Source organism: Melanotaenia boesemani, chromosome 9, assembly GCF_017639745.1.
Source record: "Melanotaenia boesemani isolate fMelBoe1 chromosome 9, fMelBoe1.pri, whole genome shotgun sequence".
NCBI classification, from domain to species: domain Eukaryota; kingdom Metazoa; phylum Chordata; class Actinopteri; order Atheriniformes; family Melanotaeniidae; genus Melanotaenia; species Melanotaenia boesemani.
In genome coordinates, this window is record NC_055690.1 from 5,504,935 (window position 1) to 5,519,392 (window position 14,458).

The window sequence follows — 14,458 nt, forward strand, 5'->3', positions numbered from 1 at the left end:
AAAAAAATTTCAAATTTATACAAGGGGTTTAGTTTTTTACTCGACACCCCGATGTGTTCTTGACCTCTTTTGTACAGGGTACGTACAAGTTAAAGTAACACAGTCTTACAAGTTTTAGTGTCTTTACAAAAATCTGTTTATAGTAGTATTTGTGTATTCAGACAATATTTAACAGTAATTCAAGTAGCATCATTTTGTGCATAGGTTGTAATTTTTTGTAAAAGATAAAATGAAATCCATGTATTTTAAATGGAAATTTGCTTTTTATCTCATTGCTCTGTACATTATCTTTGTTAGGATATTTGTATTGACCGAATGACTGAATAGAAAGAAAAACGTTGTACTGGTGATTACTTTCAATGGTAATGGTAATGAAAAGTGCTAAACACACAACAGGGCCCCCATTCAAATTCAAGACAGCAACATTCCAAGGTTAATGTGGCCTGACTGTAAACAATGATCCCTAATGGCTTCCATTCTTCTGTGCTGTAGCATACTTGCATTTTTATTGTGGGTACATATTTATATTCATGTATGTCAGGCTCTTAAGCGAGAGCAATGGATTCAACAGCATCTCAACCCATACAAAATACGTTTTCATATCTGTTGTTTTCCACTTTGTCAACTTGTCTGTTAAGTGTTTTCATTTGTATCAATTTTCCCAATAGAAAAGTTTTGCATACCATGCCACTGCAGCCTCAAACTCCAAAATCGCAGCCACTGGCACTGTCCCAGTTGCACAGCAGTGATACAGCGGAAGCATAACTTTCTGGCACACTTGAGATTTCATGGTAAAAATTTCATATTATCATTACTAATTGATGGTTAAATAGCTATAAATAAGTTGTTACACATAAAGTCCATATGTTCATTATGAAAAAAACAAATTCCCAAACACACCCACAGTCAGCTATGTGCTGCAGAGAAACTTCATAAAAACTGTCACAAACTTGTATAATGTACACTACAATAACTTATGTGCATGTTTTCCTTTTTTTTTTTTTTTTTTTTTTTACAGGTTTCACTCTGCTGGACAAGAAACATGTGACAGGTATGTTGCATGTATAAAACAAATCTTGAATGTAAAGTTGTTTTTATTATTCCAATTTATGCCACAGATTGCAAATGCAAACAGATAGATTCTAATGGTATATCATCATTTCATCATTTGCAATTGTTTCTATTTCAAGTCTAGCATTTGAGAAAATATGGAAACTCAAAGAATGGACGGTGACCTTCCCAAACCAGTGGAGGCAGGAGGACAGTGTTAACTGTGGCGTGTTTGTCTGCACAGTAAGTATTGCTAATTTGATAGACATGTTATTGCAAATTAATTTGGAATGACATAGACAGTCCTCCAATAAAAAAATAAAAAAAACATTGTTGTTGCCAGGCAGCAGACCTATACATCAGGGGACTGCAAATGAAGACTGAAGCCCTGAACCAGATACAACTGGGCCAGCTCAGAGTGTATCACACAACCTCCCTGATGGCTGATGTGGTTCCCAAGGTTAAACAAATAAAAAATACTTTACTTCAGTTACTAATTTACCTATTAAAAGCAACTACGTTTTGCTTACAAGTAGGATTCACCTGAATTTAGGGCGGGCCAGTTAATAGAAATATGTTGTGGATTATATAACTGTGACAAAGTATTTTTCCATTTTCAAACAGGGACAAAAAGTGCGTGAAAATTGCATGGCGGAGGTCATTCATGGCTGCATTTTCTATGACTCCAGCGGAAAGTGACAGAAAAAGTAAGCTATACAGTAGCAGCTCTACCTTTTTTAAAGTTTTAGATATGTCGTTACTTGTCATTTCATGTTGGGGTAACATAATATAGGATAGAAAGGAAGAAAATTACCATACATTTATAATTTGTCTTGCAAAAACCATTTTGAATGTATAAGTTTCAACACGCTTATAAATGTATGTAAGTTGTCACTTTTTTTGTTATTGTGATGTTTTCCACTACAGTTACACTACGGAATATACAGAACAAATAGAAGAAGTATTGTTTGAAAAATTGCTCAGTGCACTATTATTAAAGGGGAGTATGCGATCTTGGTGAGGCTGGATTTCCCCAGCTTGAAAACAACATGCTCATGATTAGTTCAAAGTTTATTCTAATTGCAAATAAAAAGAATACTTTGATAGCATGAATAATACTTTGTTTGTAGGAATGCATTTGTAACTTGAACATCAGCCTTGTGAGTGTCCAGACACGACAACAAAGGCGATCCTAGTGTGTCATTCACTTTTGTCTATATTTTAGGAGGTTGTATCCACACATAGACAAAGAAAACTGGATAAAGTGTGAGTCACGTAATGGCTGGCTTCATGTTGAATGTGCCACGTGTGACCTATCAGCACCTGCTGACATTTTTACATGTGGCTGTGACCTGGATGAGCCTTACATATGTTCAAGGTGGGAACAAATCTATAATTTGCATGTAAATATTTTTTCAATTTGAAGGTCGACCTGTAACTCTATCTTCAGATATTAGGGGGGCAGCATGGCTCAGTGGTGAGAGGGGTTGTCCTGTAACCCAAGGGTCACCGGCTCGATCTCGGCCCGGAGAGTCCATGTCGAGGTGTCCCTGAGCCAGACACCGAACCCTCAATTGCTCCTGATGGGTCGTGGTTGAGCACCTTGCGTGGCAGCTTCCACCATCAGTGCGTGAATGTTTGTGTGAATAGGTGAATGGGACGTACTTTATGTGTATATGTATATGTATGTAAGTACAGACCTTTTACCATTGGGCTTATATTCTGTTTTTTTTTTTTTTTTTACATATATCACTTTGCAGTACTCTGAACTGCCTGCACAAAGATGGAGTCCAAGGCCTGATCTCAGAGGAGCGAATCAAGGTCTGTAACATTTATGCATTTAGTTTTTACAGTTGCACTCATAAGTTAACATACCCTGGCAGGTCATTTACAGAGACTCTGAATGATGGTAGGAAAAAAATGATGCATGGTTATTGGTCTGATGAACCCATTTATTATCATCTTATTATCTTTACTCTTTTACATATAGTGAAAACAGAAACAACTCAAATGGCCCTGGTCAAGTTTACATATCCTTGCTTCTGGTACAGCGTATTTCCCCTTTAACAGTAATAATAAGTTTGAATGATGGGAGTTAAAGATCAGACACTATATTCTCATTCACAAAAAGCTTTTCCCCCTTCTCCCCCTAGAAAAACTGAAATATTTGAGATCTTCTTTGTATATTGCTGAATAATATTGAGGTCAAGAGATTTAAGAAGCACCCTAGAGCCCTCACTTTATTTTGCAGCAGCCTATGACAGGGCAGGTCAGTTTGGACATATGGTAAATTAGGCTGCAGTTTCAAACATCTTTTTCTTAATGTACAGACTCTGAAAGACCTGTTGGACAGTGGGAAGAGAAAGTCTCAGAGAATGTTTTTGTGGGAGAATCCTGGGCAGAACCTCGCACTAAAGCAAATTCTGAATGGCAGGCCATCAGCTTTTAGCGAAAAACATGTAAGTATGAAATTATAATGTAGGTGGTAATTTTTCCAGACCAGTGTGAAGACTGTAACTGGTGCAGTATGTACCAAAGAGCTTTTGTCTTTATCTTGTAGATGGAAGAGCTAATTGACAGAATCAAAACCACGTTAAAGTTGGACTACAATGATCTGAGGATTATGGATTACATCATTGATGTCATGGTTCCAGAGGTAGGCCTTTTTTTAGTAAGGTTTAGTAGTTTTTTTTTAGTACAAATGTATTTAATCTTTCTCTAATCACAACATATATTGGTACCATTTTTATGTTTGCATCTTTAAGTATTTATCAAGGTACCTCAATCTTTAAAATCTTTTTCTCAAAAATAAACAGGTCACAATCGACATCCTCATGACATTTGAGGGGATAACCAGGTACCAGGCAGAAAAAATCCTCGGAACAGCGCTGGATGCATAAATATATTAAAGAACGTTTTGTGTAAAAACTGTTATGGTGTATGTGTCTGCTTTTTAGGGCAAATTCTCGGTGTAGAGTCAGATCAGTGTATGTTAGGGCTGTGAGTAATTTTCAGTACCCCCAGGAAATGGTTGGAAACCTTTAAAATTCACTACATTTTATAATGCAGGTAGGAGTCAGGGTGGTGGTGACATGTAGGGAGGACATAAACTGTTAAACCAAACTAGTAAACTCTATTTACAAGATAAGTAGCAGCATGACAATAATAATAGCTCCAGGAGGAAATGCTGAAGTGTTGTGCAGTTGTAGGAATTAATAGAATGATGTTTAAGTTATTCTTTAAATAAATATTATTCACAAAAATGTCAGGTGACTAATAAACAGCATTGTAAACATACCACCATAGTGGTGATCCATGGCAGAGAGCATTGATTTAGTTTAGGTCCATTTATAACATACAGTGAGTAATGTGCCTGCACACCTTCATTTCATCACCCACAACTGGCAGAAAGAACACGTAGTTTATCCATTAAAAACAACAGGTGACTAAACTGCTATGACTAAAACAAAATAAAATCATAATAAATAATAGGCCTAAATTAAAGCCAATTAGTTCCATAAGTATATTAAAGAATGCAAATGGTACCATCTAAAAAGAAATATATGGTCATTCTTTTTTAAAAAGCTGAGTAATCCAGGTGTGGTTAAGGCATAGGAAATATTCCACTGAATCAAAATCTATTGAGTACATCTGTGGTGATGAGACTAAGGACCACAGTAAGGACCACTCATCTAGTCGCCCCATAGTGACAAGGACCACTCATTACAGTGGTCCGGACCATGGATGTTATCGCCCCCTAGTGGCAGGGACCACTCATCACAGTGGTCCGGACCACTGATGTAGTACCCCCTAGTGGCAGGGACCACTCATCACAGTGGTCCGGACCACTGATGTAGTACCCCCTATTGGCAGGGACCACTCATTACAGTGGTCCGGACCATGGATGTTATCGCCCCCTAGTGGCAGGGACCACTCATTACAGTGGTCCGGACCATGGTCTGGACCAGACCACTATTGCTGCGACAACCCCTACTGCCATTAGAGTTGATTCTGATTTATAAAAGGAAACAGGCATGGGACTCACTCTTTTAGAAATCTGAGTCCTTTCCTATAATTCTGTTTTGCGCTGCAGTTATGCTGTGAATTTGTCGGATGTCGGATAGTGTTTTTTCTTGTTGATTTGTCGTACGTCAGGAAAACCAAAAACAAAAATGTGTGAACAAGCAGTAGTTTGTCCAACTTGCACTCTAAAGAAGCATAATCCATTCAGATGTTTCAGGCTTTTTGTTTCTTATTTTTCTTTCATTTCCAGCTTTGAGTAAAAATGAGACGGAGGATGCACAGAAGAAGAAAGATAATGAGAAGGTAGGCGCTTTGGAGTCACTGGAAAACAGCTGGTTTTCATCTGGAAAACTGATGCCAGTTTTTTTGATTAATTGCAGCAAAATCTGACAAATGAACTTTTCATCTGTTTTCATCTGTGACACAATTTTTTAAAGCTTAATCCAGTTCACATCTGATCAGTGAGTTGACGTAAACACAACATTATGACAACATGATTCATCCAGTGTTTTATTTTGACCATTTTAGGGGTACAGCAAGCACAAGCCAGAAGGCAAAGAAAAATCCAAGGATGGACCTGGACATGGACAGGGCCACGGTCGCGGTCAGGGCCATGGCCATAATAAGTGAAGAAGATAAGAAGACTTTGAACGAATAGGAAGGGGAAATAAGAGGATCCTCTTCCTCCTCTGATGAGGTGAAGTATACCCACTTCTGTTTAATAATTAGAGATTTCACAATCCAACCAATTTAATTTGTTCCATTCTGGTTTCAGTAGAGGAAACATCAAGAGTAAAATTTTAATCACCACATTTTTGATTGCTTTCATGTTCAGTTCTGTAGTCAGTAGAAGACAAAATAAAATGCAGCTAAACAGGTAACATACCAGACCCTTCACAGTTTAAAGGTGGACAGCTTTATTATCTCCTGATTTGTGTACAAAGACTCCACAACAGGCGTTACCAGCAATGCCTTTGTCATTCACACACCACACCCAGCTGTGTATGTATGCGCGGGTTCATATTTTTTATAACACAATCTGCATGCTGATTCATGTGTAACATGTACCCTCCAGCAGAGTTCTCTACAGTCAAACTGTTGCAAATATTTCTATAATTGAATGGCTGTTCATGCAAGTAACGACAACTAAACCAGCCCAGAGAGGGAAACAAAGTGTAACCGGCCAGACAGTAGAGTCATAGAAAGAGGTTTAGCTATAAAACCTCTGTTTAAGAGAACATGTTGACTTCAGTCCCTGATTAAACTTTCTTATATTGTTTTTAAAAATGAAAAAAACAAAAAACAACCTAACAAAAAACAGAGTATGTACATGTTCAAATTATATTTAGCACAATGTGCATGCTAATTTATGTGTAACACATTCTTTCTAGCAGAGTTCTCTGCAGTCGAACTGTTGCTCATACTTTATTTTATTTTAGTTAATCATGGTCTCTAGATAAACTTTTTAACATTTCTAAAAAAAAAAAAAAAAAAAAAAAAAAAAGAAAACACTGACGTTTGCATGCTTATATTACTGCTAGAATGAGCCATACATTAAAGATGGCTGCCATGGCACTTTGGATGTTCTTAAATATATTATATATCCTTCTGCAGTAACATTATTGTCCTTTTTTGTCATTTCAGAACTGATGGATCCAGCTGCCCTGTTTTTCACTCTAATCTTGTCTATCGATTTAAAAGAACGTATAATCAGCTAATTTTCTTCCTTTCTACTAACTGGTGCCATGGAAACAAGGCTGAGACTTTGTACCCAAACCTGATTTTTGGAACTAAGTGTGACAATAAAAATATCTAAATGGGTTTTCTCTGTCAGAGTGCTCCTGTCTGATCTCACCACTAGATGGAAGTGTCTCATATTTTTAAGCTCAATTCTATTTTAAGAATTTTAACAGAAAATATCAGTTTGATCCTGAAATACTTTACATGTTATATAAATGTAAAAACAGAAAACATAAATAGGCAATAATTTAGATAGGTAGATAGAAAATACTTTATTAATCCCTTTGGAGAGTCCTCAGGAAAATTTGGGTACCAGCAGCAATACAACACCAACAGTAAAGCAGGATAAGCACTAAGATATAATATGTACAGGTATAAAGTAAAATAGAGGCAATAAGGTGCGAGAAAAGTATAAAATAGAATGCAATAAAAAAAAGATAAATTAAATAAAATAATATAAACAAGCATTACACACAGTAGAGGTGGTACAGATTACCAGTTCACTTATTGCACATATAAGTTATTGCAATTGTTTGTATGGGTTATTGTGCATGTGTTGTATCAGGCGGACTGCACACCTCCTTCTCCCCCCTCCTTCTCCCCCTCCTGCCTAATGCAGAGTTGTACAGTTTGATGGCTCGGGGGACAAAGGAGTCTCTGAGCCGGTTGGTCCTACTCTTGGGGAGGAGCAGCCTGTTACTGGTCAGGCTTCTCTGTGCACTGATGACAGTGTGCAGAGGGTGACTGGCATCATTCACAATAGCCAGTAGTTTTTTTAGTGTTCTCCTCTCTGCCACTGTCACCAGGGAGTCCAGCTTCATGCCAACCACAGAGCCCACCCGCCTGATGAGTTTTTCCAGCCTGGTAGCACACCTTTTTGTCATGTTACCCCCCCAGTAGACAACAGCATAAAAAAGCGTACTAGCCACCACAGACTGATAGAACATCCACAGGAGTTTCCTGCAGATGCAGTTTTGTTGAAGAGATAAAATAAAAATCAAACTTCTTTAGAAAAACAATAAATAGATAACTGATTTAGAAATGTTAACATGTTTCATGGGTCAAATTGAAAATACTAAAAGGAAAATAGAAAATCTTGGTTGCAAAAGATCCAATTATTCAGAACTAGTAGGATGAAAGTGACAAAATGCAGGTACATACACAAAAACAAAGCATTTGTGTCTTTAAAAAAATACAGAAAAAAAGAGAGGAGAGAGTAGCAAGGTAAGACTAGACAAGTTTATTTGTATAGCACATTTCATGTACAAGACAATTCAAAGTGCTTTATATAAAACATTAAAAGCCTTGCAAGAAGCAATAACAAGTGTATTAAATGACATAAAATAACTTAAATCACAACATAAAGAAAAAAAAGAAAAGAAAATTGAAAAAAAATGCAAGAAATAAAGTTCCAGGGTGAATTAACAATTGTTGTGAGTGTACAAGAGCAGAGTGTGCATCGGTGCGGCATTTGAGTGGTGGCGCCAACTGAAGCAACAGGAAGTGCTGCAAAGTGATGCTATGGTGGCCCTATTTCAACTTGATAGGAATCGATGCGAGCTGATGCTGCCCAGCGCTCGTGAACCCTCCGGAAGTGTGCTTTGTAGGCGTAGCTTTGCGGGTAAGTCTGAAAAAAAAAGGGTTTGGACTTTTGAATTGTGTATTTTCAAAATGTTGCTTGCTCAAACCATTTTTCCAGGATCTCTTACCTAATGGATCATAAGAAGGTTGAGCGGAACTTGAATCATTTGGATCAGAAGCCTGTTCCAGAAAGGAGGTTCAGCTAGCTCTGGGTCTAAAAAGACACTCTGGGTTAGGAGGAGGAAGAGGACAATGAGCCAATGATCTATTTTATCAACAGGTGTTTACTTTGGGTGATGCTGCTGTAGGACTTCTATCACTGCAGCACAAACACTTAGACTTCAATGATAAAAGGAAAAATATGTTTTTATCCATGTCATCAGTTTTATCTGAGTTTCTTCATCAATGTTGCCTGTTTAACTTCAGCCGTCACATCTGCTGGTTTTATTACAGAAATTATCACCATGGAGACGGTTGGTGAGATGATGCTGCATGAATTCTGAATTATGATCTTTCTGTTGGTACAGTAGTCACAAATGGTGACCAGTCATGATTAACTTTTAAGCTGTGATTAATCTGATTATTATTATATATATATATTTTTATCATTTGACAGCCCTGGTATTTATTCATCTTCTAAAATCTCTGGAATAGCATTGGTATGGACAACCCATGTTTGACAGCTGTGAGAAGACATGTAGAAGATGGTTCTTTTTGGTGAACCTGCCAGCAAGGAGGTTTATATGATGGAGTCAGTTACCATGGTAACAGATTTGTGATAAGACTTACCTCACTTTCTGGAACAGAAAACCCAGAGCTTCCCTCAACTCAGGGTTAGCATACTCAAGAGTGCTGATATAGCTTGCTTTCTGGAACATACTTCAGGTGTTTTGCTGCAGGGAATCATCTAAAACCTGCAGGATAGTTGGTGATCCTGAACTGAAGTGCAGCATATTGGTCCTCCTCTCTACGTTCAGGAGAAACTGCTATGAACTGCAGTATTAGTATTTCAAATTTCTCTATTGGTCCAGTTGGTGTTTGGTTGACATTCAACGCTTGTCAGCATTTGTCAGTTTAAGCTAGAAATCAGTGCCGTCCCTAAATGCTGGCAGATAAAAGGTCAGTACAGCTTGATATCTTAGATATAATGCAGTCTTCTAAGCAGACAAGACTGCAAGCGTCGCATAGCAGATTACTCAATACAACTAAAAGTGACTTGTGATTTGACTTGGACTTGAGCCATAAGACTTGAGACTTGACTTGGACTTGCAAAATAAGGACTTGTGACATCTCTGCTTGATAGCTGCTAGCCACTTATCACATCTTATAACAACAGCACAGCTTTGTGAAATGTTTAATAGAAACTCTACAATAATAAAAAAAAAAGTCTATGAGGAATGATGTCAAGGTCTGGAGCTGGACCCAAGAAGGAGAAGACAAGGTTGGTGTTCTGTGAGTCTTTATTTACAAAGTGATATTGGTGCCAGGTGTAATCCGGTGACAAGCGAGGCAAGGAGCAGGCTGGTAGGAAGAGCGGAGAGCGGGCAGACAGGATTCATGAATCCAAGGATTTATCCAGAACCGGGGGCTTGGAAGAGAATAAAGGTCGGTTAGAGCACAAGAAAACACCAGAAGACTTAGATCTGCTTAGAGCCAGTTACCACTTTAAGATCCTGGAGTCTTTATACCAGCTTCTAACAAGCCTGATGCACCTCAGCTGTGTGGTCCTGATTGGAGAAGCCACCTTTCCTCCAAATAAGGAGAAAGGCGAAAGCCGCACTGGCAAGTGCAGACCATGACAAATGATGCTGAAAATCCAAAGGTGTTACGCTTTAGCAACCTTTTGTTTTCACAGACTAAAGACCCAGATGTGACTACTTACACTGTAATGTTAGTTCTGATTGAAATAGAAATCCCTGGCTATGGCACTGAAAGTCTTGTAGAGTAACTACACACACACATACACACACACGCACGCACGCACACACACACACACATACATACACAAATGAAAACAATTTTTAGACATTTTAGCTAAGCTAAGTTAAATTATCAAGATGAGTACTTTAAGTGCATATGTGCAGTTTTCCAGGTACTACACCACATATTAAGCCCACCTGTACAATTCCTTGTTAACATAAAACAGTTAGTCACAATGGGGGGAAAAAAAAGAGAATTTAAGTGACTTTGAATGTGCCATGGTTTTTGGCACAAGACAGGCCGGTCCAAGTATTTCAGAAACTGCTGATCTACTGGGATTTCCACACACAACCATCTCTAGGGTTTATAGAGAATGGTCTGCAAAAGAAAATATCCAGTAAGCAGCTCTTGTATGGACCAAAATGCCTTGTGGATGTCAGAGGTCAGAAGAGAATAAGCAACCTGGCTGGAGATGATAGTAAGGCAGCAGTAACTCATATAAGCATTGCAACAAGGTATGTAGATGTCATGCCTGCTCCTCCTGCACCAGTACGCTCTGCTTCACCAGAATTCTGATCACCGGTTCTAGGACTTCATCTCCCAGGACTCATCTGTTCCAGCTCATCGGACTTCACCTGCCTCTATCCTCATCAACCTAACAAGTCACACCTGTCCTCCGGCCTACTTAAACCCGCAGCACACTGCAGAACTTTGTATGGTCTTGTCACACCTTTGGTCTGTTAGAGCTCCATTAAAATCCTTCTCTCAACCAGCCTGCGCTTGTGTCCGACTTTCAGCCGATCCAATCTTACAGTAGAATACCCTCTCTAAACACACAACACAATGAACCTTGAAGCAGATGGGCTACATCAGCCGGAGACCACACCAAGAGACACTCCTGAGAGCTGAGAACAGGAAACTGAAGCTACAATTCACACAGTCACCAAAATTGGACAATAGAAGATTCACGTGGTGTGTGAGTCTCAATTTCAGCTGCAAGATTTAGATGGTAAATCTAGAATTTGACAACAAAAAGAATTCATTGACCGTTCCTGCTTTGTATTACTGGTTAAGGCTGCTGCTGGTGGTGTAATGGTGTGGGGAATATTTTCTTGGCACATTATGGGCCCCTTCTGTACCAGCTGAGCATCACTTAAACACCACAGTCTGAGTATTGTTGCTGACCATGTCCATCCCTTTATGACCACAGTGTAGCATCTTCTGATGCTACTTCCAGCAGGATAATGCTCCATGTCACAAAGCTCAGTTCATCTCCACCTGCTTTCTTGAACATGACAATGAGTTAACTGGACTCCAATGGATTCCACAGTCTCCATATCTCAATCCAATAGAGCATCTTTGGGATGTGGTGGAACAGGAGATTCTATAAGCACCTCTATCATTTAACATGAGAAAATAAAGACATCCTCTCTATCCTGTATATTACTTCAATCTATCTAGAATTATGTTAAAAAATAAATGGGTGGATGGATCACATGGTAAACACACATTAACTCTGACATTTCTGCCTGTAATTAAACACCACTCCCAGGTGAAAGTGATTCAGTTCTAGCCAGCAGCAAACTGGGGTGTGGTCTGTTCCTGTACTTTAGGTGCAGTCAAACTGTTTTTGACAGGTAGAGAAGCAAACAATCAAATCCAGCACGGTTGGGATCATAATGGATTCGAATCAGCCATCAAGTAATTTTTAATTGTCTCTTAGTTGGTTTTCTGCAAATTAGAAAATTATTTTTGTTGTTGATTTGTCGTACGTCAGGAAAACCAAAAACACAAATGTGTAAACAAACAGTAGTTTGCTCAACTTGCACTCTAGTCTAAAGGAGCATAATCCATTCAGATGTTTCAGGCTTTTTATCTCTTTTCTTTCATTTCCAGCTTTGAGTACAAATGAGACGGAGGATGCACAGAAGAAGAAAGATAATGAGAAGGTAGGTGCTTTGGAGTCACTGAAAAACAGCTGGTTTTCATCTGGAAAACTGATGCCAAAATTTTTTTGATTAATTGCAGCAAAATCTGACAAATGAACTTTTCATCTATTTTCATCTGTGGCACAACGGCTTAAAGCTAGTTCCTAAATTCACATCTGATCAGTGAGTTGACGTAAACACAACATTATCACAACATGATTCATCCAGTGTTTTATTTTGACCATTTTAGGGGCACGGCAAGCACAAGTCTGAAGGCAAAGAAGAGTCCAAGGATGGACATGGACCTGGACATGGACACAGACCTGGACTTGGACATGGACACGGTCGCGGTCAGGGCCACGGCCATGATAAGTGAAGAAGATAAGAAGACTTTGAATGTTCTTGATTAAGAAGGGGAAATAAGAGGATCCTCTTCATCCTATGATGAGGTGAAGTATACCCGCTTCTGTTTAATAATTAGAGATTTCACAATCCAACCAATTTAATTTGTTTTGTTCTGGTTTTAGTAATTACTTACCTCTATTTTTCAACATGAGAAAATAAATTACATTCTTTATCCTGTGTAACTACGTTCTATCTAGAATTATGTTTACTAAGTAAATAAATAATAAACGGATGGATGGATATTGTAGTAAATACACATTAACTCCGACATTTCCGCCTGTACCTAAACGCAACTCCCAGGTGAAAGTGATTCGGTGGTAGCCAGCAGCAAACTGGGGCGTGGTTTGTTTCTGTGCTTTAGGTGCCGTTAGTGTGCCTCTAGAGAGAGAGTGGCGCCACCGGAAGCTCAAAACGCTTGCCGATCACGTGGTCCATGTAGCCTCCAAAAGTTCCAGGAAGTGCTTGGCGGCCAATACAAAATAATAAGAAAACTACGATAATCGGTAAATAATGATCAATGAAGGCTTTGCAATATTTTTATAGTTGTGTTCATTGATATGAATCATGTTAAGTTTACTAAACCTGTATGACATCAACAGCAATGTAAATCGTAATATTTTCTGTTTTTTTAACTTTATCTTTCAGACTTGACTGAGGCATGCCAACAGGTGACGACAATGATTTACCAAGTGACTACACAATAAATCTAGGCTCACAGCATAATGATAACGGTTCTTACAGGAAATCTATATCCAATAAATAAAATTTAGATCCCAATTCATTTCAAATAAATGGGTTATCTATTCTTACTTATTAGTATCTACTTGTGTGAATTGCTTTTAAGTCTTAAGACTTATTTTGACTGAGGCAGACTGATAACTACACAAGTCTGGACTCACAATATAATGTGTTCTTACAGAAAATCCATGGCAAATAAATAAAATTTTGAATTCAATTCATGGAAAATACATGGCTTTCTATCACTATTTGTTAACTATCCCAAGACTTACTCCCTACATATACATAATAAATCAGACAAACACCCTTTGTTTTCCAAATGCATTTAATACCTAAAAGAATTCCTTTACAATAGCATAAAACTCGACTAGATCAGCATGTCTAGCCATTTCTTTTCTCTGCTATCCTTGAATACAGTCTTCACCATGGTATGCTGTGCTGCATGGGGATGCTCCAATCGCTCAGAGAAAGGCGTGCGTATGTATGGCTTCCCCAAAGACAGGGACAGAAGGAAAATATGGATGGCCAAAGTCAGCAGGATACATTTGACCACCATCAGGGACTGTAAAAACAAAAAAATATGTGAGGTAATCATATTAAAACAATGCATTTACACATTTTCAAAGACCATATCATTGGGAAGTTTAATATTTTTAAATTAAACACCGAGAACACATCACAGAGAGATTTATATGGTTGAGGTTGCAGAATGTAGAAAAAAAAGACAGGAAACAACACTTAAAAGTGGCCAAACCAGGAAGGTGAAGAAGAACAGTATCCCAGTTAACGTCAGGCAACCCCAGAACAGCTGAAAGTTCTTCAGGACAATGCTGCACGAGGGAAGAGTGATATACTTCCCTTAAGCATCTCTCTGCTTCTCTGCTCTCATCCTGCACACTGAGTGCTGTCTAGTGCAGCAAATGCATTCAAGTACAATCAGCCACTTATTTTGTATTTGTATATTTTGTTAAGTTCTTAAGGTTAACATGTTTGTTACATTTAACAGGTTAGGTTTTATAGTTGCAAAGATTGTAAACATATATACTAAGAGTATTGTGCTATCTAATACTGTG

At 38.3% G+C, this 14,458-nt stretch overlaps 1 long non-coding RNA gene across 1 annotated transcript; it reads left to right on the plus strand.

The window, feature by feature from the left end:
* The first annotated feature begins 5,644 nt into the window (after positions 1-5,644).
* LOC121645476 lies at positions 5,645-6,895 on the plus strand. The gene is made up of 2 exons (XR_006011435.1): positions 5,645-5,770; positions 6,718-6,895. It is a non-coding gene; the product is annotated as an uncharacterized LOC121645476 (long non-coding RNA).
* Positions 6,896-14,458: the final 7,563 nt, after the last annotated feature.